We start from the raw sequence: 20,185 nt of genomic DNA, 5'->3' as shown, positions 1-20,185 counted from the left end.
GAATGGTGTAATTGTATTTGCGGGATTCTAGTTCTTCACAGAACTTTTCGTTAAAGTCTGCTCTTTCTCATTTCCCATTCTCTTCTGGTCCGGCCCTTGTTTCTTCATCTAAAAATAAACTCAAGTTCCAAATCTCTAACATATCCTCCCCTGCTATCTCCCTGAACTCCTGCCCTCTGTCCTCTCTTAAACCCTGGGAAGAGTATTTTACAAATATACATTTCCTCCCGTTTCTAATCCCAAATCAGCTTCCTGACCTCCTGTAGTCTAATTTCTGCCCTCACACTCTTCTCTTTCACAGTCACCAAGGGCATTTTAGTTCGTAAAGCTAATTGCTTCTTTGTAATACTTGTTTTTGAGCCACACCTCACCGATTCAGTCCTTCTCCTTCGATTTTCATCATGCAACACACTTCTGGTTCCCTTTCCATCTCTTTGACGTCTCTGTAATTATTTCCTCCCCCTATTGCCTATCAAATTGACAACAATGTTAATGAAATTATTTAATTCTGATATAAAGTAATGTAATGGGCATTCATACATTTTATGTTTGTAAGAAGAAATATAATGCTGCAGACAATTTGGGAACTGAATTATGAGATGACAGTAACTCATTCCCTTCAGTCAGTAATACAGTTACTGGAAATATACTTTAATGCTATAATTATACCCATAAAATATTATCTTTTATGTTATCTATAATCTTGAAAAATTAGAAATAAATACCCAGTAAGAGGGCAATGATTTAGAAACTTGTGCAATTTAAACCTGATGGAATATCATGTTTTCAAAAATATTTATAAAAGTATAATGACAAACTATTTAAAATATATAGTATACAAGCAGAGAACTGGCTTTTATACACACAGAGTTATCATTACTGTACAAAATTATGTAGAGGGAATTAAGGATGGAAACTTACATAAAAATATACAAATTGATCATTTTGAATAGTGGCTCTGAGAATCATTAATTTCCTGTTTTCCTCTATACTTATTTTATAAATTTTCAAAATTTTTTGCATGGTTTTGTAATCTCATAATAAATGTAGAAATGGTATAGATGGCATTTATGATTTCATACAAGACTGAAATTCTGTAATGTATGTATGATTACTGGATAAAACATAATTCAGGAAAGAATGATATGCCAGGAGTAGGTGTCCCTGTGGAAAAAAAAGGCACCCATCTCTGGAAAGTGATCTCCATTTTTCTTTCTTCCAAGAGGAAGGGGAGCATGATGACTATTTTAAGCATATTTAGAAATTTGCCTTCAGTTCACTCTGACTTCCTTGAGACTCCTTAAAACAACCCAGATTCTGTAGTGTCGGGGATTGAATCAAACAAGGAGGCTCTCAAACTGGCCATAACCCACCCAGACTTGTTTGAATCTGTCTCCCCAAAGCCAAATACGCACAAATTGCTGAAACTTAGACCTTTCAAGGATCTACCAGTTCGCTAGAGACAATGAGACTGATGTTCTTTACAGGCAGAAGCTATGTTTTTGATGTGGTTCATTATTTTGGTTTGTTGTAGAAACAATGGGGTTTCATCACCGCAGCAGGTGTTGCGGTGAATCATGGCAGCCGCCTACAAGGTCCATGAAATACTTGGCTTCTTCCAAAGGAATTGGCTATAAGTAAATATGAGAAACGTAAGAAAACAGACTCTAGGAGCAAAGGGTAATGCTTTCACAGATTGTAATACTAAGCCAGCTGCTTTAACACACTCCCAGGCTGTCCAACATGTCCAAAAATCAAGACCAACGTGACCTTCTGACTATTGACATCCAGTCTTGAGCCAGCGTCTCATGTGTCTGATTCTGAAGGAACATGCTAGAAAACATAAGGTTTTTCTGCACTCCAGTAACACCAAGACGGCTGCTCACTTCTCCCTGAGAGGCTGAACTGGGAAAGCTTCAGTAAGATTGCAAGGAATTTCCCTGTAATAGTCCATCTATTAATCACACAACCACAGGGAAGCTACAAAAGTGAGAGACAGGAACCAAAACTTTAGGCTCTTTTAAACATTAGCGAATGGATTTTATTTAGTTACCCTTTGTGTGATTTTGATTATATTACTAATTTTGTACGTCTGGTTTTTTTTGGTTGGCTAGAACCTGTGAAGCAGAAAAGAAACTTTTAGACTGTACTTCTCAGGTGAGAGCAACCTAGGTGTTTGCCTGGTGATCGAGGGCCTTGTTTCAGCAGATGAGCTATAAAGTGATTCAGGAGCTTCACCACCCCTACGACCTCCCAAGGGAAACTGAACAAATGGATGGCATTTTGAAGTTGAAACTTGCCAAACTATCCAGGAAATTTCAGTTCCTGTGACCAAAGTCTCTTCCCTTAGCTCTCATGCCTATTAGGCCCACTCCACCCGAAATACAGAGCCACCGGGAGATGTCACCAGTCACCCTCAGAGTCGAGGTCAAATAGTGGAGAACTTTAATACAAGATACTCCACTTTGTTATCAAGCAGCTTTTCCCTGGGACAAACCACAAGGACAACTGTGTAACCTTCAGCTAGTAGTCCTGGTTGTCTGGGAATGACCCCTGAATGTTGTTCTTGAACCTCACTGGGAAGTTTCTTATCAGGGACTGTTAGTCACAAACACCGCAGCAGAACTCCAGGGTACCAACCCTTTTATTCATATATCACAGTGAAAGGAATACTGTATCCACCTCCTGAACTTGCATGCCCTTGGGAGACTGTAAATTGAGACTCCTTCAGATTGGGAACAGAAGGCAGCATCAGAAAGGAGACATCATCTGGGAGAACCTCACCTCAAGCAGCAGATTACGAAGCAGGCACGGTTTCCACACAAGACTACAGATCAAGGTGCGCAGTGCCCAGAACCACTGAGTGACGGCCCCCTCTTGTGTTTTGCTTTCTTTTCTTCACTATCTTTTTCTCTCTCTGCTTCTAATTGTTAAGATGAGATTCTTAGGATTCTTGCCCTGATCTTGTTCCTTTGGTAAAGTCTGGGGTATAAAACAGTTAGTACACAAGTCACATCTCTATAAACTCTGGGTGGGATGGGATGGGATTTGTTAGTCCAGGTGATCCCACAAAGAGCAGGACTTGGCTCAGAGATACTGTCCCAGCATTCTGATAATTCTTAGGTAAATACTTTTAATCTCAGTGTTTGTTTGCTGCATTCTGTCCAGTGTCTTAAACATGTCCATGTCTAACCCCTTGCCTCAGGACTGAAATTCAATTTCAAAGACAAGAGTTATAAGAAACCTTTTGGCAGTCAGCAAAGATTATGAGATGGAAATGGACACAGTGGATCCGATCTGACAGATATACACAGTTAGAGTCCACCAGTGTGACCCAATTTCCCCTTGATGAAAAGGAGAGATTGTGAGAGTCCTTGAAGGACTAAAAGTTTTCTACCGTGGTCCTTGTGTCGTTAGATTCTGCATCTATTCCTTTCCTGTCCCTTTTGATAAACCTAAATCATTTAGCCAATACTGTACTAAACTACAAAACTATTCATCTCTTTTCCAATTACTTTTTTGACAACTGTTCCAGAAAGAACTGAACTTTGACTGACCTCTTTCACTAAAATTCTACAAAAATACTTCCCCTCTTCCTAAAGGCAGAACATCCCTTGGGGCTGTTCTCATGACACAGGCTTCTAAACAAAGGTTTATTTTTAATGGTACGCTGGTTAATATTCTTCCGTAATGTGAATTAAACTGGATATGTCAATTTGGTAATTTTTAAGGTTTTCTTTTTCTGGTGAAGCATTTTATACCACCATTTATTTATTTTTTGGTAGGTAATCAATGTTTCTCTGTCATTAGGAGTTATAAAACAAATGAAAGTACATATTAGAAATTATCCAAAAATTTAGCCTGGTTAACTGACTATTATAAAAATTACTAGATTGATTTTTCACAGATTAAAATCATCAGATAAATGTCAACTGCTCTCTTCAGTTTTAATAGGGAAGAAAGATATCAAGAAAAGAGAATGAACTTAGAGATGGACACCAAACTCTTCCATAGTACGTTTTTTACCTTGGACATGATTTTCACTTCTTTGACCTAGAATTTGATAGCATTAAGATGACTGTATCCAGAGAGGTGAAATGACTTCCTTAAGGTCGTAACAATAGAGAGTATCAATACCTAGTCTCTTAATTCCTGGTCTGATATTTATTTCTCTACATTGTGGATTCCTACAGCAGGGTATCTAGTCTGCCAATGATCAAAAGATACACAGTAACAAATACGTTTCAAATAAAAATCATGATTTATTATTTACCAGCTAAATGATCTTATTAATAAATTGATGGCTCTTGTCCGAGGCAATTCTTAACAGTCTTTGCCAGAAGCAATTAACTAATAAAACTTTTCATTTCTGCAACAAAGAAAAGCCACTGTTCCAGGACATGGGACAGCAGCAGAGAACAAAAAAATATAGAATCCCTGCCCTCATGAAGTTCATAATCTAATGGGGAGTCAGAGAAGTAAATGTACCCTGTAATGACAGTAGGATTCAGTACAATAAGTTAGTAAATAGAGTAAGGGGGTAGAGGTGGAGGTGTTAGTACAGAGAGGCAAAGAGCCGCTCCGAGTTGGTCCCCTTTGAGCCAGCTCCCAGAGAGGTGACAGGGGAGCTTGTCAGCAGCCAGGGGAACAGAGCCCCACAGTAGGTGAAGGCAGAGCAAAGGCCCTGTGAGGAAAGCACGGTGCGGAGCAAAAGCGGGAGGAAATGAGGCCAGAGAGGTCGCTAGAGGACAGATCATGTAGGACCTTATAGGTCATGGGAAGATCTTTACATTGTATTCAAAGTAGGAAATTAAGCCTGGAAATATGTTACTAAGAGAATTTAGTCAAATGAGTAGTGTTTGTATTGTGGGATGATGTGGTAATGGTTACCATTTGTGATGTATTGCTTAATCAATCAGAATGATGTTTTAATGATCTCATTTAAATAAGCCCCCATTTTAATAGGCACTTGGGTCCATGTACATCCTGAGAACCGTATGGATTGTAGAATGAGAAAACCCTGAAAATTCAATTATTTTAGTTCCACTCAATACAAACAAGTTATTAAAATTGCATTTAGCTTAAATGTACAGTTGTCTTGTTTAAGATGGATTTTTTTTCCAAGCAAGTGGTAAAAATGATATATGAGGGAGTCTAAAATATGCAATAATAAACTAGAAACCAGATTCTGCTTTTTATCTCTTTATACCATTTACTAAATGTGTACATTGGCCAGGTTATTTAACTTCTCTGAGCTTCAGTTTCTTCATCTTTAATATAGTGATAATACCCCTCGTAGGGGTTTCCGTATTTTTTTGAGTTGATATTAAAATAACTTTATATCAATGAAAATGAAAAGTGCTAGTGTATATGGAATTCCTTGGGAGACTGACCAGATAGTAGTGAAATAAATACTCCTTGTAAAATGTCTAGAACAGTATTTGACATAGCAAGTGCTAAATAACTGTGAATGGTTTTTTTCCTCACATGGGCTTTTCTCCTTACACTTTGTATAGGAAGGTATAGTTGTGATTCTACCCTTTGTTCTAAAAGTAAATGAATTCACTCCTAAATGAAATAATTCTTCTAAAAGGATATTCATTGAAATACAGCCTGTGCAATTTAAGTCATTCATTAAAACTTTTGTTTGAAGCAACGAACAGTGAAATAATTGATCTACACCATTATTAATTTCCTGGTATTTTGTCAGGTAAAAAAAAAACCCCCTCCAGGATATAGCATGATGAATGCTTAAAAAGTCACTGCACAGAGTAGAACACATGTTATGGAAATCCACTGAATTTAGCTAAGATATGTATCACTTTCTTATGCATAAAACATTTTTGCTATCATTAATAGTATATTATGTAATCCTCAATCCCTTTGGAATAATGACCATTTTATAGGTAAGAAAATGAAGAATCAGAGAGGTTGGTGAACTGCTCTGGATGGTAGTTAGTGGGTAAGAGTCAAATTTTGAAGAAACTGATTCTCAGGAAGTTCACAGAAATGTACTGAATTTCAAAGATGAGGCTGTAGCCATACAGAAACCTGAAGTCTACTTAGGAGAAATGTGAAATTACAAATGCAAATCAACATTTGGATAAAGGAAGAAAAGAAAATAAGTGATTTTGTTTACCAAGATGTCACTCAATTGAATACAACAAGGATTCACAGTGGGTCTATTAATATGCAAGAACCTCTTCACAATTAACTAATGATCCTGGAAAGCTAAGACTTTTCTAACTTTGGATGAATATCATTTGAGTCAATATTGTACCCGACTGTGTTTCTTACTATTACCAGTGTCGCATTCACCTACTCTCCATAACGCCGGGCACAATCTTTGAATAAATGTGATGCCTCTTTTTAAGTAAAAATTTAAGCAGCATGATTTTTGATTCATTATCATTACAAAAGTCAGAATACCCAAGAATGAACAAGTTCTCAATTTATTTTTATTTCTTATATCAAGAAAAGATCATGGAAAGAATTTTATTTTTTTCAGTTAGGAAAAATACAATGTTAAATTTTCCAACTGGTTCTCGGAAGAAGTGTAGATCTCTTTCTTGGTTTTTTTTTTTTCCCCCCATTCAGAAACTAAGTGAATATAAGAAAAGAAAAAAGAGTAAACAGCATGAGAGTGCTATCATTTCAGGAAATAACTTGCACAAGCCCACTGAATGGCAATAAAGTTGTGTTATTGCATTCTCTGCCTTTTGGGTTAATGGCGATGGTGGAAGTTGAGATTTGGGCTTTAAGAGTGGGGTCACTGTAATTCATTTATTAAAACATTTTTCATTCTGTGACTATGAGGGCTTTTTTTTTTCTTTAGCTATTGTTCCAGAGAACATAATGTAATGGCTTTCTATTTCCTTTATTTTCTTCTCTTCTACTTCAAATGATGTCTAAAGGTAGAGGCTGTGAAGAAATTGTGATGACCCAGGTCACTGTAGCAATTTTAAAGGACTGTAGTAAACCAAATGGGTCTCCTAATTTACAGCAGCCTTCAGTGTGGACTGTGGTAAACGGAAGGCTTTGTCTCCACCCTTGAGCAATTCTTCCAGGAGCTTGATTCCTCTCGAAGCCAAGGTCCTATAATTTTAGGCCTTCTCTCGTAGCCTTTATGGTTCCACAACATATAGTTAAAAATAAGTCCATCTTTTCCTGGCTCCGTTACCTGCTTCTCAGAAAAGTGTGTTCTGTCTCGTAGGGGTTTCCGTATTTTTTTGAGTTGATATTAAAATAACTTTATATCAATGAAAATGAAAAGTGCTAGTGTATATGGAATCAAAACTTGGTGGCACTCAATAATCATTTGATCTAATTCTTTTTTATATGTACACCTTTCTGAGTTCTCAGTATTTTCTTTTAGCAATGATTTATCTATGTTTAGAAATATTTTCAATTTTAAAACTTCATCTTCCAAATTCAAATAATCTGAGTCTCATTAACTACACATTTAAGAAAAAAATATTTGAGGAAAATATCCAACCAGTTTTTGATGATGGGATTTGCATATAATGTCACACTTTAAGCAATTATAGTAATGGTAAAAGTCTTATCTTACTTGAATATGATCTCTCAAGGCTGATGTGCAACTTTTCGAATGTATGATATCAAGGCTAATTACAGAGGCATATAATGGAAGAAAAGATAAACGTCTTTCTGTATGCCAATCAGCTATTATTAGTGGGGGACCTACTGTGAGCAGGGCACTGTAGCACTGTAATAAACACAGAAATACAGGTGCTTAGACATTTTCTCTCTAATTTAAAACATATGGGCTAAAAGTAATGTAATAAATACAGATATTATGATCAAAACGTAATACTATGCCTCTTTTCACATATTTCATTCAGGTCTCTGTATCATAATTTTTTTATTGAGATGCTGTACTATCACTGCTCCCTTAATAAAATGGACCAATTTTAGGGAGGAAGTGATAAGAGAAATTCTACATGGTAACAAAGATAAGATATTATTTACTTAGATTTTCGTTCTCTGGATACCAACCATTATAATGTTTTCCTGGTTCTTTTCTGCACTGTTTTCCCATAACAGATAATTTGTTCCCTTTCTTGTCAGACTAGATAAGCCTTGATTTTGAAAAGATTTGTAATCCCTTTAGCTTACTCCTTGTTTTAAAAAAATTAAAGCAGCCTATGACACCTTTATTTAAGCAACTTCTCATTTTGAAATAAAGGAAATGCTTCAGTATGAAAGGTTCCTCAACCTTCTTGAGAGGAGTATTTAATCAAATTAATGCTAGTAGGACTTTTTGGGCTGAGGCATTTCCCCCATAGACATTTAATATTGTGTGTGTGCAGTGGGAACACTTAAGATCGGCTCTCAGCAAATTTCAAGTCTACAATACAGGATTATTAACTTTAGGCATCACGCTGTACGTTAGAGCCCCAGAACTTATTTATCTTAAAACTAATTATTGTGTATTGGACTAATGGCACATCTTTAGCTGAAGAGTTTATGTTATAAAGGGTACACAAAGCATGCCACATGTGATATTATAAAGATGAAAAATTAAGCTGCAGCCTGGTAGCTGTAGGGAAAAGATAGAAGCAGTAAAGCGAATCAGGAGTGTATTTAGCCTGAATGAGTATTGAGTGGAGAACGCAGTGCTGGCCAAGGCAGACCATACTGTTTGCTTTAGCTGTCAATTAGGAGACCTAGGTATTTCCACAAGCAAGCCATGGTTATTCTCTACCTTCTACTCCAGACTGAAGTTTCACAGTACGTGTCACGGGTTTGCAAAAGGCAGAGGCGTCAGAATCTCTCTGCTTCCGTTTGCATCCCAACTCTGACACTTATAAATGACGTGACTTTGAGCAGATTTAATTGCCATTCTAAGCCTTACTTCCTCATCTACAAACGAAGGCTGGAAATAAACACTGTAGGATGTTACACCGGTTAAATGATGACATATACGTGAGGTTCTTTGAGTATTCAGTATGTACTAAATATCCGATGGAAGCTGCATTCCTTTCACTATTAAACTCTGGTTTTAGCTGTGCCATTTTCTGATGAGGAGCCGCTATCTCCTCTAGAAATCTGGTTTACCATCCTCAAAAGTTAGTATTTTAAAGGTGAACCTTCCATTTCTACTCAATGAGTTTCTATCACAATATTTTTCCAATTTAAGGTATATCATCAACAAAACACTAATTTTCAAATTAATGATCTTTAAGTTAATTTGGGAATATGGGTTATACAGGCCAATAAATAATCAGTGTATTGTTTAAAATGACTGTTAAATAATAAAATAATTGAAAGCCACGACAGTGGATCTGACCAAAAAAACTTTGGTGTTTTGATCATTATTTAGTAGCACAAACAAAATCAGTTCAGAGACAGATTGTCGTGTTTTTGTAATCTCCACCTTGGAAACAATAAGATTTTAGTTACACTAAGTAAGTGGGATGGGAGGCATAATTTCAGATCTCAGCTTTTGGCAGACAACCTTTGTTGATCATTTTATGAGATCTTGTTCTCACTGGCCGTTTCCCAGACAGTATGAGTCAATGCCAAGCATCCTGTGACAGTTTTAGGTGGGAAAATAATTTAATATCCTTGGAATGCACTGTTTATGCCCATGAAAGGAGGTTGGCTGAAATCCTAATAAGAATCCAAAGGACAATTATTTTTACGTTAGCCATCATCTCTCTTTTTTTTCAAATTAAAGTATCATCGATATACACTCTTACGAAGGTTTCACATGAATAACATTGCGGTTTAAACATTCCACCCATATTATCAAGTCCCCGCCACATACACCATTGCGTAGTGAGATGCTGTAGAGTCACTACTTGTCTTCTCTGTGCTGTACTGCCTTCGCTGTGCCCCCTCTACATTACGTGTGCTGATCATAATGCCCCTTAGTCCCCTTCTCCCTCCCTCCCAACCCCTTCCCTTTGGTAACCACTGGTCCCTTCTTGGGTTCTGTGAGTCTGCTGATGTTTTGTTCCTTCAGTTTTGCTTTGTTCTTATGCTCCACAGATGAGTGAAATCATTTGATACTTGTCTTTCTCCGTCTGGCTTATTTCACTGAGCATAATACCCTCTAGCTCCATCCATGTTGCTGCAAATGGTAGGATTTGTTTTCTCATCAGCCATCATCTTTTAAAAACTGAAATTAAATATCTGTTCAAATTTTCTTTAGTGACTGCTTCATAAAATTGTGATTAAATGGATATTGATTATTTGTTCTCACCAATCCTTTAGTTTCTTTCAAAATAGAGATGAAAGCAAATTACCATATTTAATATTTGTGGAAAGGTACATATGAATATGTATTTGTATGTGTGGCTACATGTAAGTATTTAAATGGGAACATATTCCTTATATAAGGATAAGAGGAAAAGTTATAATAGTAATACAAAGTAGGAAGCTGTACCTCTTACTTTTGGAGGCTTTGATGCTTTAGACAGAAAAATAGGTTTGTTGAATGTTCAAATGACTCTTACTGATCTAGGCAATTAAAATGAGCTTTGCAGGAGAACTTTCCATTCCAGTCATAACTGAGTCACTGATTTCAAACTTACACAATTTATGAAATATTTGTTTCCTGTCTTTGAACAGAAACCAATTCAGGGCTAAAATTCTTAAAGGAAAGTCTTCAAAGAAGTGAGCTCCATACTCATCCTGGTGTTCTTTCTGAAGCTATTTTCTGAATTGCAGAATGTTAGAATATAGTCCAAGCAGAGAATAAAAATCTCACTGGATGTAGCAAGGAGAAACAGGGGTTCTGGGATAGCAACAAATATTCTTGGATGCCTTTTATGCTATACATGCACAGATGACAACTCCAGGAAACTTAGAAGATCCTGGGATGCTGGGGAGAGGAGATCTCAGATGTTGCACAGTACTACAGAAAAACTGGAGTTACAGCTAAGTTTGAAGGGAATATCTTTGTAAATATCTCAGCCTTTTAGCTGAGGCCACAAGAATGAATCAAATAAGATATGCCCACCATAAAAATAAAGCCTACAAATGATCAAGGTAATTTTCTGATAATTTAATTGCCTGCAAAAACAAAATGTAACACCCTTTAGTGGATGAAGACAAAATCCAGAGCCTCTGCAATATAACAGCCACACAATAAAGCATATGATAAAAAAAATTCTGGAAATGCAATCAGGCAAAAAAGGTGATCAATAGTAAAGAGATAAAATAATCAATAGAAACAGAAATGAAGTGATTCAAATATTAGGATTAGCAGATAAAGATTTCACAATTCCCATGATTAATATGTTAAAGAAAATAGACAATAAGATGGACATAATGAATAAAGAAATGGAAAATGCCAACAGAATATTAGGATCAATAAAATAATTAAATGGTTACTCTAGAACTGTAAAATAAAATATCTGCAAATAAGAAATGATTGGGGTTAACAATAAGGACACAACAGAATAAGAGAATAATAAAGACAAAGGCATATTAGTAGGAAGTTTCCAAAATGAAGCACAGAGAAGAAAACTAATGGGAAAAAAAAGTATGTAACATGGAATATGAGAGTAAGGGAACTGCGCAAAATGTCTAACACACATGTTATTGGAGGGCCAAAAGAATAGAACACTGGGACAAAGGCACTAATTTTTTAAGAAACAATTGCCAAGAACTTTCCAGATTTAATGAAAGACCTTCCACAAATTCAAATAGACCAGTAAACTCTTAGCAGGATAAATGCAAAGAAAGCCACACTTTGGCAGATTGTTGTCAAGCCTCTGAAAAAAATAAGCAAAGAGAAAAATCTTAAAACCAGTGAACCAGTGATATATTACCCTTGAAGGAGCATCAATAGACTTTCAGCTAACTTTTAAATAGCAACTATGATGGGTAGAATACATAGAATGATATTTTTAAAGTGCTAAAAGAAAACCTGCCTTCCAACAATTTTATTCGTAGTCAAGTATTTTTCAAATGTGATGGCAAGATAACAATCTTGCCTTTAAAACAAAACTAATAAACGAAACCTCTGAATCAATTCATTGCAAGCAGACCTACACTAAAAGAAACACTAAATCTCTTCATGCTGAAGCAAAGTAATCTCAGCTGGAAACACAAAACTGATGATAGGAATGAAGAGCACAAGAAAGAGAAATTAACATTGATCATTTTTAAAACAATAATAGCATCAGTACTTGTATGATTCATTTAACATATGCAAGAATAACATATATGAAAATAACACAGGGATGGAGAAACATAGAATCGAGTTTTTGTAAGCGTCGTGAATTCTTTGGGAAGTGGTAAAAAGTGTTCATTTAAAGTAAAATAAAAACATTTTTAAAAATTCAATAAAATTGAAAGCGGTTCAGTGGCCTCATCCAAATTGAAAAGCTTTTACTTTCCCTCTTAGACAATATTTTTAAAACACTGAGATACTCCTACTTTTGTGGCAATTCTAGAAATGAGTTAGGTGAACGCATAGAATTATTTTTCTTCTCTACCTTGAACCTCAAGACCATATCCTTTGAGGATACTAGCATAGACTCATGGTGTCTATAGAGGATCCTGAGATTGGGAGATGATTCTGGAATATCCTAGATCAGCCAGTGTAATCACAAGGATCCTTGTAAGAGAAGCAGGAGGAAGAGCCATATACAGAAAAGATCTGAGGATGGAAGCAGAGGTCCGAGAGGAGACATTACACAGCTGACTCTGAGGCTGCAGAATGGGGCCATACCGAGGGAGCGCAGGTGCCCTCTAGAATTCGGTAAAGGTCGGGAACAGATTATCCCTTAGAACTTCTAGGAGGAAAATAGAACTGCTGACAACCTGGCAGTAGACTTCTGACCTCCAGAACTGAAAGATAATAAATTTGAAAGCCAGTTTTTCATTTCTGTCTAATATCAATTACATTGTTAGTCTGGTATTAAGTGTTCAACCTTCTTGATTCCATGACCCTAAACTACCCTCAGATTAAAGCTTAAATTTCCAAAGTAAATTTCTCTGTAGGTAAAAATGTACTGATCAGAGTATTTGAGTGTCTTTTCTTCTGAGCAACTAAATTGATCACTGTGAATTAATATATTTGCCATGTTTTAAATTGAATTGACCTTTGTGTAATTGGCTAATTGAGTTCATGCCTATGAAACATGAATAGAAAAAAAAAATCAAGTTTCCATGCCTGCAAAGAACAAGGCCAAGATGTGTCTACCAATATTATGTCACCTGCATCAATTTTCTCACCATATGCCACCCTCACTTCACAAACATCTAAGCTTTTCTAATGCTAAAGAGAAAATACTTCTCACAGTTTTATAAGCGTCATTGTTCTTCCTTTAGTCAGCTTAATGAAATTTTATCATGTATCCATTACTTTAACTATTTTTCTTTCTTTAAGAAATTGTATAATTAGTATTAAATAAAAATAATAGGCATTTGAGAGGCATTATGCCAAACTTGTTATTAGTAGACTGAGGTTCAGAGAGGTGAAGTGGCTTCCCAGGGTGGGGGAGATCAGAGGGAGGGTGAGAGCATGGCGCTGCCCACCCCAGAGCCCGACTGCTCCCCCCGTTATGTTGTGCTGCCTTTCTGGGTGCGGAAAGCAACTACCAGAGTAAACTTGGGCAGGTGATCGTTTCTACCTGTCCCTGGTAAAATTGTTTGGTATATACGTTGTATTTTAGTCACATAACTCAGAAAATCATTTGCCAGAAGAAAACTGACCATTCATGTTACCTACAAGAAAATAACAAAATCTGTTAATCCTAATTTTCATTATAGTCAGAATTGATGAAAATACTGGGACAATAGTACTTGAACTTTCTTAATACCTGAGTTTAAGCCACTCCTCTCTCAGAGAGATTGTAGAATTAAGCTTCATGAAGTCGGAGATGGGTTATAATTCACAGGACATAAGTTCAGGGTAACTGTCAGCAGACCAGTTGTGCTCCTTCCATGGGGACATTGGCAGGGGACAAATACAAATACAGCCTCTTCTCTTGAGGCTGCAGGTGCCAAGTTCTTGGGCACAAGATACAAAATACTTGTAAATTGAGCAGAAGGGAACCTTCACCCCAACAGAAATTAAGGTCTTTATTCTTTTTAAAGCAGTTTTCTTCAAAAGAGCCCCAAGCTGTTATCCAGATTTAATTAGGTAAGAATGGCTAGCTCAGAGCCTCACAGCCCTCAGAGCACCTGTGCAACAGGTGCTCAGGGTCCTCCTTAACCGCTGATGAGGACAGCTTGAAATCCCTGCTATTTGAAGTGTGGACAGTGGGCCAGCAGCTGGCATCATCTGGAGCTTGTTAGAGACACAAATCTCATCCCTCCATGCAAATTTGGAAACAGAATCTGTTTTTTTTTTTAACTCAGGCAATTGGTATGCACCTTAAAATTTGAGATTTCAGTCTCTGATTTTAACTTGTTGTACAGCCTGGGGTAAATTTAAATCCATAAGAAGAAGGTATGATTTGATTTTTTTAATTATTTAAAAATTTGTACTGCAGCTTAGGAAAGAGGCCGAAGAGAATTCTTATAAAATGAACAATTGCCACTGGAAGAACACTAAAGCAATATCAGAACCTGCTGAAAATCTTCTTTCTCTTCTATCAAATTTAGAATCACCTGAATTATTTGTGTTTATGTCGCAGGAAAATTTGCATTTCAGTGGCCACATTTCATGTTGTTTAAATGCAACTCAGGATCATTCCATTTGGCAACTGATTCATTGGGAAAAAAATCAACTCTCTCTTGTCTCTAGAAAGAAAAATACATTAATCCCTTCCAGAAATTATTGAAATTATTGAAGAGTATGGAGTCCTGAACTCCATATTTCCATAGCACATTTCTCAAAAGTGGAAAGTGAAATAAAAATAAAAATAAATTAGCTAGGTGAGGCTGTAATTGTCCCTCATCTGATCTCAGAGGTAAGGAATTACTTTCTCTTTATGAGCTTTGGTAGGGGACAAACACAGTCTCCTCTCTCGAGGCTACGAGTGCCAAGTTCTTTCCCAGCCTCCTTGCCTGTAAGGCACAGGATGGCAAAGGTTCAGCCGACTAAATGCACGCTCATCAGAGTTACTCTCCGGAGCTGGTGGCATGAAGATGCAAAAGAGGGCAGACTTGACTTTTGGGTGCAAAGGTGGTAACATTGAAAAACCAAACGGTCTACGCTCAGTAGCAATTACAATAGTTTCTTTATAAAATGGTACTACAGGGCAGTTTGGGTTATTTGCTGTGCCCAGAACGTTAGCCTCAAGTCTCGTTTGCCAGTTTCCTCAAACTTTCTTCCCTTTCCATCAGCCTAAGGAAAATTCTACCAAGAGAGGCTGTGGTGGCATTTGAATTGAAGGTTTCAAACAGTGCACACCGTCACTTTACTCGAGCATATCTGGCTGGGCCCACTGTGTAGTTCCTTGGCGTTTGGACAGTTTCCCTGCTGTGAAGGGCACCATCTCATTCCTCTGCCTACGGGAATGTATTTTTCTGGCATGGGAGGCTTATGTCAGCACCTGTCTTCCATTTCCAGCTGTCGAGCCTGATATGACTAATGGTGTATTAACACTTGCTAAAACTCCATCACTCACATAATAGGTATTTTTCTTCAGGGAGGGGAGGATGGGGAAGTGTGGGGAAAGGACCTCGTGAAGGTGTTCAGAATTGGAAAGGAACATTCCTCTCTTTAATATACTGCTATTAAGGCAAATTTGAATGTTCTTTTTCTAATTGATATTGGTGTCCATCACTTCATTTAAAAAGTTAGAGTGTTATCATTGAGATTTTAAATGGTCTTCCATAAAGAGATTTGAAAGCCTCTCCTATTTAATGTCATTATAGATCTTATTAATGATTTTATCTGAGAAAACCAATTCTATAACCAAGAAGATACAGGTCAGATGCTGGGCTTTGAAAATTAGAGAGAAAATTGGGATATAAAGCATATAGAAACAGAGTTAGTGTATCATCAGCATTACATGTTAGACTTTGCCAAAATATTTCCTCATCAAGCACAGTGAGATATTAAGTAACCTAATATAAAACAACAATATTTAGAGAGCTTGGAAATATTAAAAAGACTGATGTTTAATTCTGCAACAACCTTTATGCTAGAATTTCTTGCTGAATGGTTAAGTTCCACAAAAGCAAGCATTTTGAACTGTTGTATTCCCAGATATATATAAAATAAAATACTAGTGGCAAGCACTCAAAAATACTTGTCGAGTGGGTGTTGCTTGTTAAAAATATTGACCATGGAAAGTCACCTAAGAATTTCTTAATCAGAATCTCTGTGAGCAGGGCTGGACAATCTGCAATTTTAATCCTTGTGCCTGTCAAAACTAGGACATGGTTCTTCCGCTGAGATTCATTCAAACCTGTTCTCTGAGGAAAACAATTCATTTAACATTAAAGTTACTAGGTTTTTTTTGCCTTTGTAAGGTCACCTGTAGCTATGCCATCATTAATATAATGTTCTTGCAAAAGAAATATTTTGGCACAAGCTGAGTTAATTGGAAATGTTTCTAGTTGTGAAAGCTCTGTGTCATTGCTCTAGCATTTTCTTGAAGACAGCAAGTCATTATAGCAGAGGAGTGGCTTGGTTTTTCCCCTGTGTGGAAGGATTTTTTATTTCTTCATCTATTATCATCAACATGGATTAGTTTAGTGCTTACTGTATCCCTGGCACAGACTGAGTGTAAATGAAAATAGATTCTAGTATTAGCAGCAGGAGTTTTAGGAAAAATGAGATGAAAACAAAAAGTGCTGTCATGTGTAATCAAACAAATTCAGACAGAAAATGTGAACTCCCTTGAAAATTTCTTATGAATTGGGGGACAGCAAGGTGGGAGATTTTTTTATAATATATTCTTTATATTAATAAAGAACCCAGTAAGAAGAAAGAAGAAAGTGGAATTGTTTTGATGTACGTTGAAGACGGAGGAAAATTAATATCTGAAGAATGGATGAGGGCACAAAAAACATCATTTAGTAAAGCAAATAATCAGAAAGGGGAAAGTTGGAGTGCCAGTTTTAAAAGGAATTTAAAGTGGTCATAATATCATTAACTTTAGTGTGTATCTCTGGTACTTGGCTTAAGAGATGAAGAGGGGGGAACTAGTTCTTAATTTCCCCGAATTATTAATCATTGTCCTAACACAATTCTTGAGTATTTTATCTTTTCCCATTTATTTGAAATGCTACTTTATATTACACATAAATGTCTCATGAGAAAGTCATTCAATAGCTGCATTCTGCAAATAGCTATTTTTTGGGGGGATGGTGTCATACTTTCAAAAGTGCTGCTTTAATTTAAAAATCTTATGTGGCAAGTCACTCCTCTTGAATTTTCCTGATCATATTTTTCTGGGTGGTTTCCCTATGTCAGTTTTTATAGATTGATTTGGAATTATTTTCAAATCTCTTTGGGATTCTGATTGGGATAACATTGAATTCACTCATTGAACATAAGGACATTCAGTGAACATAAGCTCACTGAATAAACTTACTCATTAATCACTCATTAGTCGTGTTCAAAACTTATTCTTCTATAATTTGAAGTTTTTTCTTCCAATATGAAATCTCTACATTCAGGTATTTTAGCTTCTTATCATGAGAGGGTAATGTTTCCTAGACATAGATCCCCAATACATTGTGATATATTTACTACCATGTATTTTATATTTTATTGCAACTATCAATCTATTTCAATTATATTTTTCCAAATAGTTATTGTTCTTATGTAAGAAACTGATATTGATATTGAATATTAGTTTCATACATTAACATGTATCTGAGCTAATTGTCTTTTGTCTTTTGGTGTTGTTTCTGAGTACCATCCCATGATGTTACAAATACCCATAATCTACTCATTTTCATAGTTACATGGAAGCTCATTAAAAGGTTACTTATGGAGAATCCATAAGTGTATTGTTATGAATTCTCCATTTGCTAGGCTTTTGTTTCTGACAATGCTTTCGCTTTAACAAGCAGTGCTGTTATGAACATTCTTACATAGGTATCTTGATACATACAGATAAGTCCTTGTGAGGACATATACCTAGGAATGGAATTGCTGCATAGGAGGGTATAGTGATTTTCCACTGAAATAAATAAAACCAAACTGTCTTATAATTCAGTTTATATTCCATCCAGCAGCGTTTGTGAGTTTCCTTTGCTGTACGTCCTTGCCAAACTTTGATGTTATCATCTTTTCAAATTTCTGTCAATTGCAGGATGTACAATGATACATCATTTTGGTCTTTATGTTCATTTCCTTGATGACTAATATGGTTGAGCAATGTTTCCTATTTTTATTGGCCATTTTACTGGCCTTCTTCAAGAAGTACTGACTCAAAACTTTGTTTTTTTACAATTAATTTTAAAATTCAATTTGTAGAGGTTCCTTTAATATTCTTCTACCAAGCCTTTGTAAATAATATGAATTACAAATATCTTGTCCTGTTGCATGCCTTATCCGTCTTCTATTCATACTGCGATGAAAATTTCTTAATTTTAATGCAGTTCAATTTATCAATCATTGGACATGTGGAAGGGGGAGATAAGTTTTGAACTTTGTTCAGGAAATCTTTCTAACCTCTAATTCTGTATTATGTTCTAAACCTTCTATACTTTTGCCTTTCATTTTTGATCTTTGGTTCATTGGAATTGATGTTTCTATACAGTATAAAGTAGGGATCTAATTTCTTTTTTTTTCCCCGCCAATGAATATCCAATGATTTCAGCAATATTTATTGAAAACCCTCTCCTCCCTGTCTGCTTTGTTAACCCTGCCACGCACTAAGTGCTCATATGTTCCTGACCTTGTTTTTTCCCTGATTCTCTCTGTTTAGATTTCCTTGGTCTCTTTATTTATCTACACACAGTCTTAATTACTAGAGCCTTATAATGACTTTTATTATCTGATAGCATAACTCCATGTGTCGTCTTTGATTATTCTTGGCCCTTGGCATTTTTATATAAATTTTTGAATTGGTAATTAGAAGAATCTACTTACATATATTAATTTGTAGAGAATTAAAATCTTTAAGATATCGAATCTTTGAAACTACTATGGTAATAATATATCTTCATGTAAGTACTTTCTCTTTTAATAATTCTCAATAAAATTTTATAATTTTTTTTCTGAGATATTTTACACATCTTCACATTATTTGACACTACTATAAATGTTTTACTTCTAAATTTCACTTTCTAAAATTGTCAGTACTATATAGTAACAGACTGTTTTTCAGGTAGATTTTTTTATATATTGCTAGACTGTCTTATTAGTTCTATTAATTTATCTGTTGACCCTCCAGTATATTCTACTTATATACAATTAAATTATCTTCAGATGATGGCAGTTTTATTTATTCCTTTCTTATCCTTAACAGTACTTACCATTTTTCTTACTTCCTTGTACATCCAATACTAAATGTGGCAAATCAGAAACTCTAGAGACTGAGAGCTCTCTGGAATAAAAGGGGTTACTGAGCTTTCCTATATAAGAAAGGAAGGAGGGAAGGAACATGTTACAAAAGGGTGAAGTCAAAAAGACGAAAGCCCATGCCATCGTCATACTCCTCGTATTATTCTTTCTTTCTAGAGCTGTACACAAAACTCAGAAAACATTTAAGATTCCCTTTAAGTAAGAGGCTTTCCTCCATTCTGACTTCTGTTAAGTTTTTTTAAAATGAATATATATTTTATTGCTTGCTTTTTCTATAGCAATTGAAGTTATCAAATGGTTTTTCTGTCAATGTGGGAAATTGTATTATTAGATTTTTGGAGTTATAACAACTTTGTCTTTCTGGGATAAATCTAACGAATATATTTACATACACACACATCAATGATTTTGGTGTGCTAAAATTCTATTTAAGACTTTTGAGTTTATGTTAAGTTAATGGGAAAGATAACCCATGGATTTTCATGTTAATATTTGTCCTTGCTGTATTTTAATATTAAGGCTAAGCTAGATCATATGAGTTGGGAATCATATGAGTTTCTTGTTTTTTCATTCTCTGAAAGAGATGATGTACGTTCAACAGTTTTATAGAACTTACTGGGAGGCTTCTGAGATTGGAGGGATTTTTCCCTTTGGAAAGGTAATGTTTGAACATATTGATATGATGAATGTATTGAAATGTATCAGTAGACTTCCTTATGCAAACAATTCTTACATTTGGGGAATTAATACCACTTTACCAGTCAGTGTTGG

The 20,185-nt window shown here is 35.7% G+C and overlaps 1 long non-coding RNA gene across 2 annotated transcripts in view; it reads left to right on the top strand.

Moving 5' to 3' along the window:
• Positions 1–2,673: 2,673 nt before the first annotated feature.
• LOC140846576 (uncharacterized) overlaps positions 2,674–20,185 on the top strand; it is a 181,575-nt gene continuing 164,063 nt past the window's right edge. For both annotated transcript variants that reach the window (XR_012125814.1, XR_012125813.1), the window contains exon 1: positions 2,674–2,839. This is a non-coding gene — a long non-coding RNA (uncharacterized lncRNA). The remainder of the gene's footprint in view (positions 2,840–20,185) is intronic.

Source organism: Manis javanica, chromosome 15, assembly GCF_040802235.1.
Source record: "Manis javanica isolate MJ-LG chromosome 15, MJ_LKY, whole genome shotgun sequence".
In the NCBI taxonomy this organism is placed as follows: domain Eukaryota; kingdom Metazoa; phylum Chordata; class Mammalia; order Pholidota; family Manidae; genus Manis; species Manis javanica.
The sequence above is the reverse complement of the archived record's forward strand: the minus strand, read 5'-3'. Positions and strand labels throughout refer to the sequence as shown.